This window comes from Epinephelus moara, chromosome 11, assembly GCF_006386435.1.
Source record: "Epinephelus moara isolate mb chromosome 11, YSFRI_EMoa_1.0, whole genome shotgun sequence".
Taxonomy (NCBI): Eukaryota; Metazoa; Chordata; class Actinopteri; order Perciformes; family Serranidae; genus Epinephelus; species Epinephelus moara.
Genome location: NC_065516.1, coordinates 22,497,165 through 22,512,841, shown reverse-complemented (window position 1 = coordinate 22,512,841; position 15,677 = coordinate 22,497,165). Strand labels below are relative to the sequence as shown.

At 43.7% G+C, this 15,677-nt stretch overlaps 1 protein-coding gene across 2 annotated transcripts in view; it reads left to right on the top strand.

Annotated features, from left to right (window-relative positions):
- The first annotated feature begins 7,441 nt into the window (after nt 1-7,441).
- The window catches only part of sema5a (sema domain, seven thrombospondin repeats (type 1 and type 1-like), transmembrane domain (TM) and short cytoplasmic domain, (semaphorin) 5A), a 184,021-nt gene continuing 175,785 nt past the window's right edge, over nt 7,442-15,677 (top strand). For both annotated transcript variants that reach the window (XM_050056268.1, XM_050056267.1), the window contains exon 1: nt 7,442-7,982. The gene's annotated coding sequence lies outside the window, so the exon portion shown is untranslated. The remainder of the gene's footprint in view (nt 7,983-15,677) is intronic.

Sequence of the window (15,677 nt, the reverse complement as noted above, 5' to 3'; positions counted from 1 at the left end):
GCTGCATTTCATTATCTCATGCAGTCCATTCATTCACTACCGTTGGACGGACTGGGCCCCAAAAACACTCGATCACACCTCTACACTGCTCTGTAGCTGGCTTGATGTGAACTGTGACCCACCAGAATAAGATGAAGATGGAGTAAACTTCCATAATGATGTTATAAGTGAGAACAGGGAGTATAAACTTTGCTCAGTGAAGCACTCTATTTTACAACACACTCTGACCTTATTTTAAATTTAAAAACAAGATAAAGAGTCTGTGGCTATGCTAAGCAGCTCTGAGGCTGCACTTAGGCACAGTGGTGCTTTGAGCTGAAAGCTACAATGCATGCTCACAATGACAATGGTAAGATGTTTAGCAGGAGTAATGCTTATGTCCATCATCTTAAGGGGGATTTTTACTTGTGTGGCAGACCCTACGCCACAGCCTACGCTGTTGTGAGCATTTATACTTGTGTGGTGGTGTGTCTGTGTCACTCTGCAGTTACACCTCCAAAACACTAGTTGGCATCAGGGTTTCTGTGAAGTGCTGTTTTATTATTATTATTATTATTATTTTCCCGGCAAATACAACATGCTAATGTTATTAGCACAAGCCTATGGCCTTTTACATTGTATAAATTAGCCGAGCAGCTAGCAGACTTTTCCTTTACTCATATGAAGACAGGGACAACAGCAACATTTAACAAAGGTAATGTTACAAAATTTGGCTCCATTACAACTCACAATGTTCACCAACAAAACAATTGTCTTATACTAAACACGTTTTCCAAACAAATATAGCATGCTAACGTTATTAGCACAAGCTTATGGCATTTTACATTGTATAAATTAGCCTAGCGACAAGCGGAGATTTCCTCTGCTCATATGAAACCAGGGTAAATCACACACAAGACTTAAAATGCTATTTTTGTGGAGGCTTTATTGTCTTCACAATTCATTGTTTCATATCTGTGAAATAAAAGTAAATAAAAGCTTTGTTTCCACTGAGGGAAATGGTTTCAGCTTACAAAAATAGACAGGAGGTTTGTGCCGCTGCGACGTGTAGTCCGCATCAGGCTACGGTGTAGGTTACAGCATAGGCTCTACGTCGATGCAGAGCCTACAGTGTAGGTATGGCTTCAGTTCAGTGCAGGAGTATAAAGTCCACCTTAGCTGAGCTGGTTAGCATGCTAACATCTGCTAGCTGGCATTTAACGTAAAATACATGCTGATGGGATGTTGTTAGTGTTCCAAAGTACTGGACAAATAAAAGTTAAAAGTTATGATGATGGTCCTGGATAAAACAGCAAAGGGATCAACAAAGTTCTTTTAAATAACCCCGAGAGGAATGAAAATGTGTGCACCAAACGTCATGGCAACTGATCCTCTAGTTGCTGAGATATTTCACTGAAAAACAAAAGTGTTCATCTGCTGGTGGCACCAGGGGAAAGTCTGGAGAGTCATTATGAGTCAACATCTGGGAACCATAAATATGTGTACTAAATTTTATGCCAATCCAGCCAGCAAATGTTGTGAGGCAGCTGTGGCTCGAGAGGTAGAGTGGGTCGTCTGTTAAACAAAAGACTGTCGATACAATCCGTGGCTCCTCCAGTCTGCATATCAAATTATCATGGGCTTGGGATACTGAACCCCAAATATCATGTAAAAGTTTAACTGAAAAGCAGGTGGTATGTGTAGTAAAGATCCTATTTTCCTTTATTTTGACACCTCTTTCCTCACTTACCTCACTTCCTTTCCTCAGCACTGATTGGTTCCTTTCACTCCTTATTAACCTGTTTGAGTTCACTTGCTCACCCCTATTTAAACCCTGTACACCCTTTCACTCAGTCTTACTTCATCGTCACATGGGGTGGCAGCGCTGGTAAGCAGTTTCTTTCTCATTAGTTTATCCTGTACGTTATTAGGTAACCTTCTTTGGCTACCAGTGCATGTGCGTGTCTGAATGGGCGTTCGACCATTGAGTGGTCGATGACTAGAAAGGCGCTATACGAGTGCAATTCCATTTACCATTTACTACTGAGGTATTTCAGAGCACAGGTGAAACTTTGATGTGCTGGTGGCACTCAAAAAAAGTCAGGAGATCACCAGAGTCATTAGGATTCACCCTTTGGGGACCATTAATATTCATCTACCTCAAATTTCATTTTAATCAAATGAATAGTCGTTAAGATATTTGAGTCTGGACCAAAGGGGTGGCCCGACTGTTAATCCGATCCCTAGAGCCATGCCGCTAGCATGGCGACAAAAAAAAAGTGAAGGGTCAAAGTATCAATAAGTGTTATCTCAGATCTGATAAACTTCAGCCTGTTAATAATCCTGCTGAGTCTGTCACCTCTAGAACTGCTGTCCCCGCTGTCGCAGGCATACTTCCTCTGACACTGTGACAGTTACGGCATCATTGCCCAATCTTTCCTCCCGTGGAGCGTGGCAGTGAAAGTAGACTTTGTGGAGTCCTGGCACTACAAGGCCCTGGATGCCGCTGCTGCAGGGGCACAGTAAGGCTGAGTAAGCCTGAGAAATCGCATGGCTTTGGCCCTGCTGCAGCGTGGGATGGCTCATTGAGTCTGCAGGTATGGAGCTCAGGGTGAGGAATGACTGCAGTCTCTCACAGCTGGCCGGCTTTTCTCTTTTCCTCTCACCCTTGCTATCTTTTCATCCTCGCCCTCCCTTTTCCCCCTGCCCGTCCCCCCACAAGCTGCTTTGCTCCTGGGAAATGACCCCCCTCACCTGTGCCCTGAGTCACTCAACAGTACAGTCATTCCTGCACAATCATGTGAAAACAGAGTGTGCCCGTATCTCAACCCCCACATGTGAAAATGTTGCATTTATGTGTCAGTGAGCGTGTGTGTTTTGCGTGTCCCAGTGGCTGGCTGGTTGGCTGCCTGTGTTTGCAAGGTGTGAGCTGACCTGAGGCTGGAAAACGACAGAGAAACGGCATGACAGATGGCCTGTTTGAGAGAGGGATTTGGGGGCTCCGGCTACAGTCAACCGAGGTTTGGCACCAAAGCAAGAGGGCTTGGCCTTCTGTTAGCATCTCCCCTCCTTCCATCGCTCCATACAGACACACATAACATGCAAACAAGCCTTTACACATTCACAAGAAGCAAAAACACAGCACTAAATAGACATGCCAGGGATTATTATCAAATTAGTCGGGCCTTTTTTGCCTCTCTGGCACAGCTTTTATTCCTCTACAGATAAAAGTTGGCCTTCAGTTCCTTTCACAATGACATTACTTTGAAAATATTATTTGGTCACTGCACTTAGGAGACTACAAAGAATATAAACCCATTCCTTCAAAAAGCTGCGAGATGAAATACTATTGAGATACACACACGGCAGCACACACCCAGTACACCCTACTGAGATCTTATACAACCAGGTGAAATATAGGAAGCTCCTTCTGAAACTGAATTTTTTGTGGTTGCCTGGCAACTTGACTTGGTTTGCTTGACATCAAAACAGGAATGCTGAGCAACAATGGTGGTCACACACCCACACTTATGCACACACACACCAGAGGAGACTTTAATGCCAGTGTCGCTTTTGATTCATTCAGTCTCAGGCCTCCCATCATGAACTAATGTACTCAGAGCCATCCATCACGGGGTCTGATGGCTCATTCAGAGACATTGCATTTTATTTTTACTGATGAAACTTGCTCGCTCGGTGCAGCTCAGGCAGCCGAAGCCTCGCTCCATCTGAAGCTTAGCTGGGGCTCTGTGGGTTACCGCTTTTAAAACAGCTATTGTGCAGGAGAGCAAACCGTGCAGAGTAAAAGAGAGTCTGCAGTTCCTGAAGCGAGGAGAAAGAAGTTCTGGAGGTCACGGCACTTTCTGTGGATGAAACTCTATGTGATGATTTCCAAACTAACATTTGAGAACTTGGTTTGTTTTGTCAACGGCTTGTCACGGCCTTTGGCGTGCCGTACTTTCATCCAATCTGTTCTGATATTTTAAGAAAGCTCCCTTTGCGCGGCAAGAGAAAAGAAAAGGTTACCCACGCATTTCCCAGAGTTGCACGGTGGCCACTTGAAATGTAAATCTCAGCTTTACCTCCCCCCTCCCCTCGTGGGTAGCTACATTTTTATGAAAATTACCTGATTTGAATATAGATGTGGGTATACAGGAGCCAGGGCATTCACGGAGGCACGTTCCTGTTGAACGAAGAGGCGTACAAACAAGTCTGTTGTTGACTTTGCTACGTGTCTGTCAAAAAGACAGACACACTTGCTGTCAGAGCCCTAAAGCTGTGTACGACGCTCTTTGGGCTTTTGGAGCTTGATAGAGGCTGCCTTCATTCACCGAAGGATAAATAGGTAATTGAACTGAGGATGTCATTATTAAAATGCACAAAGGCACAGAAACACAGCGCTGTCGCTCTCTAGCTTGCTCTCCTCTCCTCACACACACACCCACACACACATCTGACATGATGTACAGTATATTTACTTTTCATTGGCCTCATGTGGGGTGGCCACATTGTAAACAGGGGGTCTCGGTTCACTTGCAAGTGAACCCTGGTGCAGTTCGCTTACAGTGGGAAATGCAAACGGACTATCCAATGAACCAAAGAGAGGAAGTGAACCAAAGAGAGGAAGTGATGTAGAGCCGGCTGAAGGGGATGGATTTCTGTTTTCGGTCCTGGCCAATCCATGAACCGGTTTTCTTCTTCCTCAAGCTTTTTTCCTTCATGGTCAGTGGTTGTTTCGGGCAATACCGCCCCCAAACGAGCAGCTATTGTAACTGCGTGACGTTGTCCAGGTGGTTTGGTCCGCTTTAAAAAGTGCAGTGTGAAAGTGAACCGAACCAAATGAAGGTGTGAAATTTTTCGACATTCCCTGCCTCTCACCCAATGTCAGCCTATCCTAGCTCTGTAACCGTTTGGTTACGGAAAATGGATGAATGAATGTTGTAGTGAACAGACTAGTTGAAAACTGAGTCAACATGGAGAGTTAAGAAACTGCATTCAATGTTAGGAAGTTCAAAATAAATGTAATGGTAATCAGTTACAGTTACTGAGAAAAACATGTAATTATATCACAGTTACTCATCAAATGTTGGTGATTACAAAGGGGTTACATTGGGTTTTATTCTTTTTTGGTAAAATGTATATATGTAGAATAAAACATTCATTCTTGTTAGAAAAGTCATCAAATGTTATAAGTTATATTACTTTGATGAAGCAATTAAAATAATTACATTATTTATTACATTTTTAACAGGGTAACTAAAATCTGTAACCAATTACATTACAACGCCTGTCTCAATTAGAGGCCTGGTCTGGTTGCCAAGCAGTTCATTTTTTTTATAGACGTTCTTCGGATGTATAAAGGCAGGTAGTTGGCTACCTCAAATTATGCGTCCATTCCTTGGTTACCCTGTAAGTTATTCATATTCCTTTAGTCCATAAGGGTCCTCAGATCAAAAGGATCAAAAGAGTTTTAATAAAAATCAACAGGATAAAGTGTTGTGTCGGTATGTCAGGTGCCGTAACTCTCTCTGTCTCTGATGTGCTGTCTGTCGGAGCTGGAACACATGAATGATTCATAACTGATATATTATCTGAAGCCTATTTTTTTACACAAGTAATATTCATACTGGTTTAAATAAACAATTTGATTGTGTTTCCCATCTTTGCTGAGCAACAGTTTTGTGTGAAAGGAATTAAAGGCCTGTCCCAAATATAGGCCTGTTGATTTCAGTGCTCTAAGCAAATAATAGCCCGGGCTATTAATTGAAGTTTTACGGTAAATAAACTAATGCCAGTACAGGTAACATTTTGAGTTCTACAACAATCCTGTTTCAATGGGTTGTGTATTTATACAGGTTAGCCAATTAATTGTTCTTCAAATAGGCTGGTAGTCTTTTTCCATACAAAGACAAATATACAGCTTTCATTTGATGGTCTACATTGAATGTAAGGAAACAAACATCTACTGGAAACAAGTTTTCTTAAGTTTGGGGAGACCTATTATTATTCAGATATCTTGACGTGAGAGCTCAAGGGACCATGTTGAAATTTGCGATTCAGTTCTTCCCTCGCCAAAATTTAGCTCACCTTTGGAGCATTATTTAGCAACCCTCCCGAAAAGCTATGCCAACATGTTTGGTACCAATAGATGCCTTAGGGTGCTTTCACACCTGCCGGTTGGTTCGGTTCAGTTGAACTCAAGTTTGTTTGCCCCCTAAGTGCAGTTCGTTTGGGAAGGTGTGAACACAACAATTGCACTCGGGTGCGCACCAAAACAACCAGACCGAGACCTTCTTGAAGAGGTGGTCTCTGTCTGGTTTCAAATGAACTCTGGTGCAGTTTATTTGTGGTGAGAGCCGCCGCGCCTCGTTTTCAAACTGTATGGTTTGACTAAAATGAACAATGACAGCAATATAGTCCACGATGACCAGCGCTAAAATCAACCTGCGTAGTTGTCCCTCCATTGTGACATTAGAAAGTGTCACATTTATCTTGCAAGTGTACTCTTCTTCAACGTTTTGTTTACTTCCTGGATTTTTCCCGCATGGAAATTCTGACCAATCAAGAGCAGCTGTCTCGCACAAGGCATTTGATCTGGTCCACTTGTAAATGCTGCCGTGAGAACACGAACCAGCTCTAGGCAATTATACAACTTTGATACAAAATTAGTCCCTCATATGGACCAAAGCAAGACAACTCTAGGTCTGAAAGCACCCTTACTGTAGGTTGTCTAGTTTCGCCTGACACCTGTACCTTTGTGCTAGTTTAAGATTAGCATGCTACAGCCTCTTAAAAACAGTAACAGCCTCTAGTTATCTTCACCGAAGGGCCAGCAATTGTATTACAGGGGCCATGGTCCCCCCCTGGCCTCCCCTGTGGTCGCCACTGCTGAAAAGATCAATTTGCAATTGTGGAAGACAGACTCTCTTCACTGCTCATTTTCTCTGTTAAAACTGTTTTGGCTGTGCAGAGCAATTACAAAAAACACTTAATCCACAATATTGGACAGCTGAGTCTCAGTGCTTACAGATATGCATGATGGGGTTCAAGCCCCACTTCCAGGAAGCATCCTTTCTGCTCAAGTGTCCTTGAAACTGAATCCTTCCCAGCTCTGTCACAGAGATCAGAGTCTTGAGGATCTGCAGGTGAAAAGGCTATGAAATGAAAGTTTTTAAGATGTGTATAACAAGGGTTATGAGTCCAAGTGTAGCTTCAGATTCACAAATTCACATGCAAATGCCTTTTCTCAGGCTGATGTTAACCTCTGTGTGTGAGAATTCAGCTGCTGGAATCAATAATTCACCACATTGAGGTGAAGATGTCAAAATAGCTCAAACTATCCCGATCTCAGCCGTCCCACTTGTAGCTGCCGCGGTCAGTGGGTTGTACTCCTCTCTTCCACCTGCAGGACAGCTGTGCGCCGCTGCCACGTTTCTCCTCGCTGCTGGAGTGGACGCGCGAAGTGGGGGCGCACTCCTCAGCCATCAAAACCCTTTGCTCGTGAGATGCGCAGCTGTGACTGAGAGCGGCATCGGACACATCGCCCACCACCTCCACTCAGCTTGGCTTCTCGTGCACAAGCTCCGACTGTTTCCAGCTTAAAGGACAGTTTTGTTTTTGTTTTTCTGGGCCGGCGCATTTGCGTTTTTTGGCACCCGCGTCCAGCCCCCAAGAGCGGAGGCACATTGTCTGTGGCGCAGCGCGACAGTGCGGTGTCCGATTACAAACCGTGCGCCGAGGAGCCACCGGCACAGAGCGCTTCTCTGTGGGGCAGAAATAGCACACAGGGCTCCGGAGGGACGAGAGAGAGTGCAGAGGAATCTCTGCAGAGAGACGGAGTTTTTACAGAGGTCGATTTCTGGCAGGAGACGCGAGGAACGGAGGATATATCATCTCCAGCTCATCTTTATCTTTTGTTTCTCCGCTAACACTGACTCTTCTCACCGGGACAAGACACGCAGCTTCGCTCCCTATAGATGAACGGGAGTTGGGCACCTCACTTGGTAAGGCAAGCTTATTCTATTGCAGATTGTGCAGCTGCTTTTATTATAAAGATATGCCACACGCTTCTGCAGACATTCCCTTTCTAGGTGCAATGTATTAGTTTTCTCCATGACTTTTCCTCCTTTACATATATACATACATATTCTTTATTTTTCAGTCATATTGCAAGTTAAAAAATAAGTTAAAACATATTTCAGACTTTGAATAATAGCCAGAATCCAGCATGAACCCTACAACAGTCCAGAAATCCAAAACCCCACAATATCCAGACTCAGTTTTAGAAGTTTTGCCTGCTGCTTTACCACGTGTGACCACTTGGTGGTGCTGGCAGAGTGCAGCCATCACCAGGTCCCCCATCACCTTCTCTTTATATTCCACAAATTCCTGTCCTCTTTTGAATATCTTATGACAGTTGATCAGGGTCTGGTAACCAAAAGTCTCAGTAGCGCAAATATTATGCATTCACTGCAGCGAGTGCACAGAGTACAAGCGTGGAAAATCTGACTGGTCATGACTATAAAAGAGAAAATAGTCTCGGCTGTGCTGAAAATGTCAGTGCCTTTATAGCCCAGATGCAAATTAGGAGATTTTTCACGCTCATTTCTTTATTGTTTTTATTTCTCTGAATATAATAACAGCATTGTGTCATCTGCGGCTGCGGATCAATTGTCTCTGCTTTTATGTGTGACCTTTAAAATGTGTTTGCTTGCTGTGTTTAGTTTAGTCTGAATTCTAATTGCTTTTGTCGAAATGATGACACTGTTCTGAGGAGACAAACACACCGTCTGTCCTTCAGGAGATTTGCTGATTGTGTGATTTCATACCCCATATTTTGCATTTAATGAAAGTGACAAGATGTGTCAAGTTCCCTTTCTTCTGCACATCTCTTTGTTGAGCTTTTCAGACCTTCCAGTCATACAACTGAAACATCAGGCTTCCCACACAATAGTAGAGCCAGTGCGGAGTCCTTGAAGGTTTCTATGGTTTTGTAAAACTCACAAGAAAAAGTTATTTCACAAGTAGTAGAGGAGCAGTCCCTGAACTTTCCCTTATATTCCAAATTAAACCAACCGTTATCCTGAACAAAAGCCTTCCTGCCACAGCAGCCGATGTATTTGTCTGTGAGCAGGTCGGAGGAGATTAGACAATGTGAGCACACAATAGTGAAATCTGTGTTTGTGCTGCAGGTGAGAAGCGTGATTGGTGTTGTGAAGGAGATAAAATATGTGCTTCGTGTGCTCCTCAGTTACCCCGCGGCTCTGTCCTTGGCTCTTACCGGCCCTGCAGTAGGTTTGGATGAATGCTAATCTCCAGCCCTGATCGTGCTGATTGGTGTACGATAAACTGGGCATGATTGGTAACGAATTCACTTATTCGCCATTGTTTTTGCAAGCCTGAGGCGAGCACCTTTTTAGGGAACATGCAAATTCTCACTCAGATGTTGTGTCCAGAGTGTAAAGCACCCAGAGCACTCTGTTATGTTTCACTGGAATTCACACGGGTCGGTGGTTGTTGTGGTCGTGCAAGCTTTGGGGACTTGAAAGCTGCAGTTCTGATAAACACAGTCAGCTTCCTCTGATCTTATGGCCTCGGACCCATGAGGATGCTGCGGCTCATCCGCGCTGTCACACTGTTCTTACCCATGGAAAAAAAAAAGGGACCTTTATCCAGATGGTAGAATTACTTTGGACTCGCAGCGTCCAGGCCTTTATTAGACGTCGGATGCCAAACTCCCCCAGGAAAGGAGAGGGAAAGAGATGAGAAAGAAATACAAAACTACAGAGAAAGAGAGGGGTGAAAATGCTGAACCAAGGAGTCATGTGACTTTATGCCTTTTGGCAAAAGTTGCCGGTTTATATTGCAGCTGAAGTGCTAGAGAAACACTGCATGGAGAAAAAGCAACATTAGATTTGGAACGATTGGTCGATTCCAGTCAATTTTAGAGCTGAAAAAACTCCAAGCGTCGTCTGTTTGCAGCTTCTCCAATATGAGGATTAGTTACTTCCCTCAGTTTTATATCTTTAGAAACTGAATTTTTATAGTTTTTGGACAGTTGAAGGCTTCACTTTGGGCTCTTTGACGCTGAGCCATTTTGCAGACTAAGCTATTAATCATGTAATTGAGAAACTGAACTTAACGGCAATTATTTTCTGTCATTATTTTAGAGAGAATTAGGGCAATATTTCTGACCAAATACCTCAACATCAATATTGCGACAGTACTAAAGGGTTGATTTTTGGTATAATCATCAGTAATGTAAGTATAATGACTAAGTGGGTAAAGGCAAAGTCAAGAACAGCTACAACAGTCTGGTCAGCTCAGAAAATTACATCACTTTACTGTAATGCTGCCTTTAAAACCAGGAAAAGACAACACTTCTGAGACGATATCTACTCTCATATCACGATATTGATATAATATGGATACACTGCTGAGCCCTATGTGACATGAGACTAGATTTCGTCTTAGATTTTGGATATTGTAGTATTAGTGTTGTGTTTTCTTAGTTTTAAAGGCTGCATTACAGTAAAGTGATGTAATTTTCTGAACTTGCCGGACTTTTGTAGTATTTGTCTTTACCTACTTAGTCATTACATCCATATTACTGATGATTATTTACCAAAAATCTCATTGCATCCCCACAATATCACGGCAATATCAAGGTATTCGGTCAAAAAATATTGTGGTATTTGATATTCTCATATATCGTCCAGTCCTAATATCACAGTACTGATATAATGTTGATTTATTTTCCACTCTCAGAACACCAATTTACTGGTTCCAGCTTTGCAGATGTGAAAATTTGCTGGATTCCTTAAACTTTTATTGTAATAAATTTTATATCTTTGGGTTTTGGACTGTTGGCTGCATAAAACGAGAACATTAAATATGTCAACATGGGCCTTTGGAAACTGTGATGTGCATTTTCTGACACTTTACAGACCGGAATTAATCAGTTAATTGAAAGAATAACTGGCAGATTAATTGATAATAGAGATAATTGTCAGTTGCAGCCCTAAACAACATTAACACTCACTCCCACCCCATGGAGTCATCACAGAGAGATGAGCAACAGATGCAGGGGAGCCTGTGAAGTAATGTTAACCAGCCTCACATTCCAGCGCCCGGTGAAAAGCAGCATATGATTAGCGTGATTGATATTTGCACTGTGTTGGAAATTTGCCCGAGCGCTGACACAGAACACCAGCACAAACACAGCAATTAGTCCCAGCCAGGAGGATTCCATGATGAAAATGACCCCGGTGGCCTCAGCGGGCTGTGTGGTCGCCATGGATACCAATTGAATGACAAGCCCCATTGTCGTCGACCTTTGTGATTCGGCGTCACCTCAGGGGTCGAGCCCTGTTGGGAGTGAAAGTGAAAGGCATTATCATGCACGTGTAAACCAAACAGCCATTACCCTCTGGCCCCTGGGTGCTCTTTAAGGCCCTTTGGTTACTTATTTATCCGACACCGGCAAGATGGGGCTTTGGGATAGATTGTCCCTGTGCACACAGACGCACAAAAGATCTGACTTTATTGGCTGTGAATTGCATGGAAGCCCCGGTTGTGCAGATTCTCCTCAGTGGATGATTTATTGCTCTAATGCAAATAAACTTGGAGACTCAAACAATAGCTGAAGTGGTTTGCTCTTCTCTCCTGCTGTGCTTTGTCCTCTCCCCACCACAAGCTATTTATACATCACAACCACTTTGCCATTATCGCATCCCTCCCTTGTTCTCGCTGCCACTTCTGATTTCAAGACTGTAGCTCCGGAGAATCATCCCACATGTGAGGCGACATTGATTCAAAATATTTGTGCTCATTTTTCAGTGGGATCTTGAGCTTATTTGTGCAGCAGCAGCATACTCAGATACATTTCTGACCTATCCCTGCAGAACAGAGAAAGTTGCCGGGGTGCAAGCAAACAATTCAAGCACTCTCAGTTATTTAGTGAGATGGTGCGATGTTGCCATGGCGACTCCAAGGTCTCCTGCAGGGGGATTTTAGTGCCCCGTCCGTCACAATAGAGCTGAAAATGTTTGCAAAAATGAAAGTTTATCATCCGCGGCACTTGTGTTCTCCAAAGGCCAAAGTGTCACGACAGTTGCCATAGAGATCGTGAGGAAGCTATCAAGTGGGATGCACAGCACAGCCCCGCATCTGTTGTTTATCCTCAACAAGAGTCTGTATGTCACAGAGATAAAGCGGACTCGCATCTCTTTTTCTGTCAAGGTCAGCTTTGAAAGGTTTTGTCGCTCGAGTGGTGGCATTATTTCAAGATGCACATTGTGAGGAATATTATGCGAGGAATATTACACTGTGACGCTACACAGCTGGAGTCAAGTGAGTTAAAGTGGAAACGCACGTGCAGAATGAGGACAGATTTGTGGGAAGAGCTGGAAATGTAGTGATAAAAAGTGGACTGTACAGAGACACACACACTCGCACACACACACACGCAGCAGTTCTCTGATGGGACAGATTCTTGTAAAACAGGCAGGGGAAGCTGTGATAATTTCACACTGCATGCTAAACAGCAGAAACAGCACAGGGGCAGGTGTAGGAAATAATTTGAGTTCACGGTGCGTCGGGGAAGCAAAGGCAAGGGGGATATGTGATCCTGGATGCACCATTATTTCTGCCGCTCGGATCCAAGAATGAATGTGGTTTGAGTAAAACATCCAGTTTCATGTCCGCACGTCAAAGGGAATTAGCACCACCAAAGCAGCCTTCACTCTCCGGCACTGTTACACTACATTAGCTCTGTCCCTCGCTCCGCTACAACCTCAAAACCCCACTCAAATAGCAGAGGAATCTGTCTTTTAACCACCACTACAGGAAGAAGAGGGAGACTCTATTTGGGTCACGATTAAATAATCCCCAAAGCTTCTTTTTCACTGGGGATCAAGCCAAGAGGATGTTTGAAAGGTTAAACAGAGATGGATCCAAACTTCTGTGACAACAGGAGAAGCGATTATTGTAAACTTATTTAAGTTTGGAGTTTGTTGTACCACCGAGGCGAGCCGGGAGTATCAGAGGGGAGGGGGAGATGTGAGCAGAGGGAGAGAGGTGTAATGAGTCAGGGGGGAAAGGAGGTGAAAAGAAGGATTTTAAAATGAGAGATCGAGGAAGAGAGAGTGAAGAGGCTTTGCTGGTCTTTGTTTATTGACTGAATGAGCGCCACAGGGCCATTTGAAGGGTGAAATGAGTCATGAGTTGTCACCAAACACACGCAGAGAGAAACACACACTTTTTCCTCCCCTCTCTGGGCCGTCACCCAGCTGTATTTCTCTGGAAGATGAATGACTTTGAAGCATGAATGAGAGGATCATTTGATAGCCGTGCTCCGCTCGTATATTTCTCTTTTATAGGAGCTTCTTCCTCTTTCAGGCTGCAGCTTGTACCTCTGAGGTGAGAGCAAAACTGGACTGCCTCCTGCGAGACTTTGACACTCGCCGCTATGTATAGTCACAGCTAAATTAGCAGCCTGCACCTATCCAAAGCAGGTGCCCGGGTCTACGCTTTCTGCGTGTTTGTTTGTGATTCGCGATGTTGTGTTTGCCGTATGTTTTTTAATGTCAGCGGGCGGTAATGTAGCTGTGAGTCTTTCGTGGGTTTGAGGTTTTTTTGCCCCTCATGGGACACGCATCGCGGCTTCTTATCTTTATAGAGCATATCATTATACGATAAGAAGCTCTTTTGATGTGATGTGTTTAGAACTATCAGAGCTTCATCTATCGCACCGCTGCAAACAGCCAGAGAAGCTCTAATTTGATCAATGAGAGGGTATAAATGCAGAAAATCCTTTAATCTTCAGCAAATGAAAACATTTATCTCTACTTTGAAATCATTACGAAGGGCTAATCAGAGCAATATCCTCGAAAAAAAGAGAGAAGAGAAATATTCAAGTTGCAAGAGGATGCTTCCCTCAGCAGATGAATGAGAAAACGAAATTACAGAGCGTGCTGCATTCTTTTTATCCGACCTTATATGAAAGTTTGCGATAACATCTAAGAGATAACTGCTTGTAGTTCGGCCACGCAGGAAAAATGGGAGCGGAAGAGAGATACAGAGGGAGATAAGAGGAGAGATATAAGGAGAGGGAGGGAGATAGAGGTGAAAAGATAAGAACTTAAATTTCCCAGACAAAGAGGGGCGGCGCCTGAGTTTTTGAATGGAACAAGAAAAGGCAAAAGAAAAAAGGAAGAGGAATTATGTGGAGATAGAACAGGCGATAGGGGGATTGACGTGCGGGCAGGCCGGCTGAGCAGGTTTGAGGGAGACTGTTAAATATACAAGGAGGAGTTTCTCTCGAGAGGCAGCGGTCCAGTCGGTCCCCGGATGCATCCGTCTGCTGGATTCATCTGTCAGTGCCAGAGGTCCTTAGAGAGGGACGGACAGACGGACAGACAGGCGGGACAGAACAAGGAGGAGGAAAGTAGGCACAGGCGGGAAGAGAGAAGGGAGGACAGGAGGGGAGAATTGACAGGAAAGAGAAAAACAAGATGAAGAGAAAATGAAGGCGCACCTTCCACCGGGGATGTCTCCCTCACTTTTCTGTTTGCCTTACTCACTAAAATCTCTCTCCAACCAGCGTCCTCTTACTGTCAGCACACTGAGATTCAAATGTTGTTGCCAACAAAGTCTAAAATTGTCTTACCTTGGAGTCACAGCAGATATTTGTGGCTGTTTTTTACCCTCGGCTTCACCTCTCAGGCTACAAACAGTGGTGGAAAGTAACTGATTACATTTCAGTTTTGAAAGACTTGAACCTTTAAGGTTATTTTATTCTTCTTTACACTACCCCACTATATTTTATGAAAGGTAGTTTACTAGTTACATTTCAGGTTCAGATTTTACATTTAAAAAACTATGTCACAAGCTTAAGAAATACTAATACCTCACAAAATCAGCACGGCACGACTCGACTTGCTCCATTTTGGTTCTCCATTTGCAAAGTTGTGGACCTGGTTCTGATGTTCTGGTTGCTGATGAAAGCATTCAGCAATTGTTGCATTGAAGATGATGCCATTGTTGTTTGATGTCGCTATGACGATCAGCTGACAATCTTGCCTCCACTGAGGGGACACTATCCGAAGTAAGGAAACATAGAAAGGACCTGGTACCCTAAGTGAGCTGAGTTGAGTTGGGCTGAACCATGCAGTGAAAAAGAAGCACACATTTTTCAGATGGTTTCATTTAGATAATTGGTGGAGGCACAAAGAGCTGGAATTATTCACTGTTTCAGTAAAAAGCAAAGGTTAGAGAACAATCCAAACACTAGATATAACTTTGTGTCACAGAACTTTAATTGTCCTTTCTTCTTTTCCGTACCATTAGTCATCTCATAACTTCTCAGATTTATTTTGTGAGTTTTGTGGGTGCCTGACTCCAAGGTTGGACGACCACTGGACTAAAATACCAAACTGTTTATAAAGCAGTTAAAACTAACTTCAGCACAGCAAGAGGGTTCCTTGTTCGAACTTGGGGATTCGAACCCAAGGTGGGAGTTTGCATGTTCTCCTCGTGTCAGCGTGGGTTTTCTCCTGGTACTCCAGCTTCCTCCCACAGTCCAAAGACATGCAGGTTAATTGGTGACTCTAAATTGTCCGTAGGTGTGAATGTGAGTGTGAATGGTTGTCTGTCTCTATGTGTCAGCCCTGTGATAGTCTGGTGACCTGTCCAGGGTG